Source organism: Echinops telfairi, unplaced genomic scaffold (assembly GCF_000313985.2).
Source record: "Echinops telfairi isolate 266 unplaced genomic scaffold, ASM31398v2 ScPeMD7_3533;HRSCAF=4204_0, whole genome shotgun sequence".
NCBI classification, from domain to species: Eukaryota; Metazoa; Chordata; class Mammalia; order Afrosoricida; family Tenrecidae; genus Echinops; species Echinops telfairi.
The window spans coordinates 98,146,856-98,154,095 of record NW_022107431.1 but is presented as its reverse complement, the minus strand read 5'-3'; positions in this window follow the sequence as shown (position 1 = coordinate 98,154,095).

The following is a 7,240-nucleotide window of genomic DNA, read 5'->3' as shown; positions in this document are numbered from 1 at the left end:
TGATGGCAACAAATGTACAAATGTGCTTGACACGATGGATGGATGGATTGTGATAAGAATTATATGAGCCACAAACAAAATGATTTAAAAAAAAGAAGAAGAGTAAGTGCTTCATCAGCCTGTTGAAACATTTCAATTGATATTCAGTCAATTCCTGGAGCCTTGTTTTTGGCTAATGCTTTTAGTGTAGTTTGAACTTCTTTCTTCATTACCATTAATTCTTGCTCATGTGCTAACTCCTGAAATGATGGAATGTCCATTATTTTATTTAAATACAGTGACTGTGTGTTCTTTCCATATTCTTTTGATGCTTCTTGTATCATTCAATGGTTTTGCCTGTAGAATCTTTCAATATTGCAACTTGAGCCTTGAATAGATAAAAGTTATCAAAATTTAGAAGGTAGTGGTGAGCCTGAATTATATGTGGATGGCATGATTGTATACATAGCAATTGTTGAGGAATCTACATAAACCTAAACACAGGAATGAAAGGCTAAGGATACTGAAATTTAAGCAATGTATTTGTGAACATTGAAGAAAACTGAGGTATTTAAACATTTCAGAATCAAACTATAAAAATGTTAAATGCAAAGCCGGACATTCTTACACTTCCTCAGTTCCAAATCACAATTTACCAACAATTTCAATGAAAATATCTTCTCTATTGGAAAGAAATGTACGGAGATTCATCTCAGTAATTCTACAACACATGATGCATGATGGGCATAATGGTTACTCGTGGTTCTCCAGTAATTTGCTTTGCCCATGTATATCAGTATGAAAGTAGGATAAATCATTGGGAAAAGTAATAAAAACTTTTTTTTTTGCAATAAAAAATACCAAACTATTACTTACATGTAAGATTTTGTAGATGATCACAACTTTACTTACTCAAATGTTCAAATTGTTCAACCAAAATAATTATATTTACTTTTTTCTAATTAAAATGGAAATATGAAAATGTGTTCACATTTGACAAGACTTAATGAGTTATCATTATACAATTTGATAGAATATTTTTCCTCATGAAACTACTTTATTTTTATATTCCAAAATCTATATAAATATAAATTTATATTCCAAAATCTATTAAGAATTGATATGCTAATCCTCATATTCTGAAGGAGTTTCTAAAAAGTAACTACCCATATTTCTAAAGACTCAAAATTAATTATCTGTCTAAAACTGTAAGATTTTTCTATACACTCTTCCCTGTTTTATTGCCTTCTTCTCTGGTATGATAATCTTCCAATGTGAAACTGCTTTTTCAATGTGTATTAAAAGGTTGGCAGTGGGAGCCTATCATCTGCTTCTTGGGAGACAGACACAGCAGGCTGCTTCTACAAAGATTTATAGCTTTAGAAATCCTTTGGAGAAGTTCATTTGCTAAGAGTCAGAATAGACTTGAGGTCAATGTGTTTTACTTTGGCTTTGGTTCGGTTTGGCTTGGTATGGGTTGGGTTTTATTTCTTCCAGTAAAATCCTCTGTAGCTCATTCAATGGACTTAACTTTGGTCTGATCAGGGCAGAATTCCTGAAATTCTGTCCACCACCAGGTCTACTTTGAAGGACACATTAAAGAGCACCAATGCAGGTGAACTAAATGGCTTCTTTCTGCCTCAGAGGGTCACACTGCGATTCTCACTTGTATCAGCAGAGTCTAAAAGCAGAAAAATACCCAACCTGTAGATTCCATTGGAGAAGTTTGTGTTTTACCACTGGTTTATCACTACCTACCAATGGTAGCTACTATATAAGACTCCCTGAAAAATTTGCTATGTAGAAAATAATATTTATGAAAAACATAAATATGTCCCATTTACAAGGATTCATGGTTATGAAGGGGGGAATGAAATGGAATATTAATATAATTAGCAAATATTAAGGTAATGAACATATGAAAATGAATGCAATACCTAGATTGGATGAAGGCTTATTAATAACCTGCAATGTGCAGATGATACAAACTTGCTTCCTGAAAGTGAGGAGGGTTTCAAATACTTGCCGATAAAGATCAAGGATTGCAGCTTTCAATATGGATCCACAATTAATGCTGTTGGAAGCAGCAGTCAAGAGATCAAATGATTCATTTCATTGGGTAAATATACTGCACAATACTTCTTTAAAGCATTGAAAAATGAGGATATTATTTTGAGGACTACGGTGTGCCTGATCCAGGTCATGATATTTTCAATTGTCGCATATGCATGGGAAAGTTGCATATGGAATAAGAAACTGAAGATAAACGGATGCATTTGAACGATGGGGTTGGCAAAGAATATTGACAGTACCATCTGTCCTTGAAATACAGCCAAAATGATCTTTAGAGACAAGGATGGAGAGACTTTGTCTCGTGTAATTTTGATATGCTATCAGGAAAGACCAGTCCCTGGAGAAGGACATCATGGAACCTGGTAAAATGGAGGGGCGGTGAAAAAGAGGAAGGTCCACAATGAGGTGGACTGACATAATGGCTGTAACAATGGGCTCAAACATAAGACCAATTGTGAGGATGGAGATGTTTTGCTGTTGTACATAGGGTTGGTGAGAGCCAGAACAAACTCAGTAGCACCTAATAAAACCAACAAGGCAAGGAAGATTTATACTCCAAATATCTGATCATAAAGAACTTTATGATCTGATAACAAAATCAGCCACGGTTTTATATTAAATAAATTTCCAATGAACTAAGTGCTAGCTATGTATTAAATGCAGCAAAAATCTTCCATCTCTGTTTTTCTTTTTGTTTGTGTGCTTTTTGGTAAATGCAAAATTAGCTCAACTACTTTGGACATGTCTAAAGGGAGGACTTAATACATAGCAGAGGGTCAGAGAAAAAGAGAAAGCCCTTCAGCGAGATGGATTAACACAGCAACTGCAACACAGGACTGGGCAGCAGTTCCTTCAGTTGTGAATAGAATAGCTGTGAGTTGGAACTGAATTGATGGCACCTGTCAACAAATGTGTATCTATACATATATGCAAAAATACATATATACAACCTTGCTTGCTGGAAGTAAGGAGGATTTAAAACACTTGCTATGAAGATCAAGTATTGAAGCTTTCCATATGGATCCATGATCACTACGCTTGGAAGCAGCAGCCAAGAGTTCTTATATAAATCGTAGTGGCTAAGTGTAATGAAGTCAATTCTGAGTCATGACAACTCCACATGATTCGGAGTAGATTTACTTCAGGGGGGTTTCTTGGCTGTAATCTTAAAAGGAGAGGTAATCTTAATACCAAGACTTTTCATCCGTGGGATCTATTGGGTGGGTTCAAAACACCAACGTTTACGTTAGCAGTTGAGGGCAGGTGCTCACCCTATGGTACAGATATCAACAAAAAATTCAATTGGAATTAAATTCATGTTTTACAATGAAGGCTGATTCTAAGTGTGTTATTATGGTACAGGTTTGAAGAAGGAAAACAAATTTTCAGATGTGAGTAACTCGGTATTAAAACTGTCAAAGTAAGGGTTGGTAATGCTTGGCTGATTTCAAGTGACATTTTGTCATCAGAGAAAATAATTTTTAATACATTTTAAGTATCTGATATCTGTTTGCATTTAAATATGATAGAATTAAATCACTTGATTTCTGTCAATGATTGATTTCCTATTTTTCTGTTTTATTTACTTATTTATTTACCTACTTATTTATAGGTAAGATGACCAATGCCATCTTTTTTGTCTGAATGCTAAATGAACACAATTACAAACTATAAGTTCATTATTATACACAGTCATGTATTCAGAAAACCAATCATTTAAATTTTTCTTTAAAATTGACTTCAGAAAGAAATAAGAAGAGACTTCTATAATCTAACCCATATTAAAGAAATGTAAAGAAACAGTAAAATTAAAGCAGCCTGTCTAGGTTTTTCTTTGCTTCCTTATTTCCATAATATTGAACATTAGATTCAGAAGCAGGGATTTTTATTTTTCCTCTTCTTTATTGAATAGAATCAATAAAATGTAACTGAAGTTAACATCATAAAACTTAACTGAACTTCCCCCAAACATAAAATTTTAAGAGAAGACATCACCGGAAGTGCTCACCTTGGTGATGCGGAAAAAAAAGGGGAACTTTTCAGGCAAAATAAAAATCTTCCTCCTTTTTAATAATGTGCTGTAGAAATTAGTTAAGTGATTAAATTGAGTAAGGTCTTTGTGTTGCAGAATGGAGGAGTGTGTTGAAAGGGGAGAGTTTCTTCCCCTAATGGTAAATTTAGCACATTTTATGCAATCCCCCATCAAAATGTCACGTTAATCTGTCCAGACCTAGTTTAGAAGCAGGCAGCACATAAAAGTTAAGTAGGCTTCTAGAAAAGAGGCAGTTTTCCAAAGAGATGCATGGCCCACCCTGATACACACCTACTCACCATTATCCTCCGCCCCTTCACAAGCAACACGCGCTGTCCTGAGAACAGAACAGATGCAAGCTAGAGCACGATGTGACCTGCTTGAATAAGCTTATAGAAATATCAACTTATTATTATACGTATGAATCACTCTAATTTTAATACATGACTTAAATTAAAATGAACTTTAATAATGTAAGTAATTTTAGTGACCTTTTAAGTTTACAGACACTAAATACTTGTACATTTCAACATGCTTTTATTATAAAGAAGCATGACTTGGGTTTCTACATCTGTTCATTTAGAAACTGTCACAATTTTCTGAATGAGACATATTTGAAAGCTCCCTAGTGCATGAGGTGGTTTGCGACGTATGCCAATAAGAGGAAATGGACATTAAAAAGGAATTGATTTCTGGGAGGCAAATAAAGCTTCAATAAAGAGACTACTGGAGAAAAACTTAATAGCATAATTAATATGGACATCCCAGGAAAACACTTATATTGGTTATATAGTTTGGAGATAAAAAAAAAGAACATAATGTTGGAGCCAGACCACTCAGAGCTTAAGCCCTAATTCATGCATCATGTTAACTGAGTTTTCATACCTGGTGTCCCTAGGAAAATCAGGTTGTATTTTTTCATTTTCTTTTTTTTAAATATTTAAAGTAGGATATCAATTTATATCTCATTCAATTATAGCTAAGCCCCATAGCAAGATGATATGAAATGTTCCATGTGCAGCATCTGGAACAAAATATTTTTTGAGTAAACTTTGGTTTTCTTCCCCTTGGTTTCCTGGTAGCGCAGCACCACACATGAAGCAGCTTTTCTACTGCTGCAGATGAGCCTCATTGATCCCCTACTTCTCCTGAACTGAACAACTGTAGCGTCCGTCCTAGGGTTATGGACAATGTACAGTGTTAAGGAAAGGACACTTTTTACACGAGAAAGTATAGCATCTTGCTTCCTTCCTAGGAGAGAATAAGGTGAGTACGGGGTGCATCTGTGTCTGTGTTTACACAGGCGTTGGGGTAAAGGTGAGAGAAGATTATGAACTCTAAGAGTATGTGGTAGAATGAGGAAGTTTGTACTGAAACTATTAGAGAAGTAAGGAGCCTTATCAAGAAAAGAAAGCATGGTTAGGAAAGCAACATGCAAATACAGAATGACAAAAGTCTAGAGGAATTCTTTAATGCTGATACTAATAAGGAAAGAAAACAAGTCACGATTAATGTAGGTTTTGATGTCTGATGTGATGGCTAGGAGTTACTACAATTACTTTAGCGTTTTCAAGTCCAACAAACTAATTTGTTTCTGAATCCTAAAAAGAACCAATTCAAGCATATCAAATTACTTGAGCACATGAGCACATTTGTATTCATTTTTACGGAGAAATTCAGAGGCCAATTAAAACCAGGAGAAACCGCCTTTCCTCAGTTAAATTAGCATAGACCAAGAAGAGGAAGCAATACTCTGACAATGGGGATCTCGATGTTCAGTGCGAATAGAAGTAAGATGGGCAAAAAGCACAGCAAGGCGATCTGACAGTGTGTGTGAATGCTTTAAAATATGTTTTATTATCCTCATACCATATTAATTTCACTTCCCTTTAAACTCTCCCCAAAGAATAATTTTATGTACCAAATTTTTATGAACAAAGATATTTAACTACTGGGGATGTGTAACCTCTATGAACCCCAGTGTTCAATTTAGCACAGGCCCCACAGGGAGAAGAAACATTTGGAAGTAGAATCCAAGTGTAGTTCCATAATATCTCAGAGAGAAACAGATGTTCACTTTTTTGAGAATGACAATAAAGAGTACGAATTGCTAACGGTTATTAACACTCTGTAGAGATGAATTGTATTCCCAGGATTTAACAAAATTTTACGTCAAAATGAGTGATGCTATAGTGGTTGCTAGGTGGCTTCGAGTCTGTCCCAGCGACTAGGACCCAGGGACAACAGAACACTGGCCAGTCTCGTCCCGTCCTTACAATCGTTGCTATGTTTGAGCCCACCGTGCCCATCCACCCGTGAAGGCCTTCATCTGTTTTTGATGACCCTCTAATTTACCAACCCTGGTATTCAATCCAAAAATGTTTGAAATGTTATTGCTTAGAGTAACATGTTATTAATTTCCACATTTAGGTTTAGCCCACACCTACTGTAAACTTATAAACAAGGTAGAGCTAGGCCTTGGGGTTTCCAAGACGGTAAGTCTCTGTAAAAGCACATTTGCTCTCACTGCCACCCGGTCAGCACTGACTCCTAGTGACCTCCTGTAGGATCCCGGGCCTGGAAGTGTTTGCAGGAGTAGAAAGCTCATCCCGCGGACTTGCTGGTGGTTTTGAAGTGCCGACCATGCAAATCTCAGCCCAACTCAACACCACGACACCACCATGGATCCAAGTCGGAGCAGACAGCCCCTCTTTGTCCTACAAGGAGAAAGGTGTGAACTGCCAGCCTTGAGGGCTGCAGCTCAACACATTCAACTCACTGCACCACCAGGGTTCCCTGGGTTTCAATGCATTCTTTAGTAATTCTTAGGTTTTTCACTTACTGTTGTTACAATTTATATCTTGGTACTGGCTATTTATTATTATTTTAGTTTATTATTGCCAATGCAAAGAAACAGTATGTATTTTTATACATTGATCTTGTTCTAGGAAACATCTCAACTACATTCAATTTATTAATGCTTTGAATTTTTTTAAGATAAAAATGTTATCTTATTTTAATATTAAAAGTTTATATATTCATCTAAAATTTTTACACCTCTATTTCCTTGCCCTTCCCTGAGGTAAAGTTGAAAACTCCAGGACTCTGCTCCATTAAACAGTAACAGTGGGAATGGGCTGCCTTGACTGTTACAAA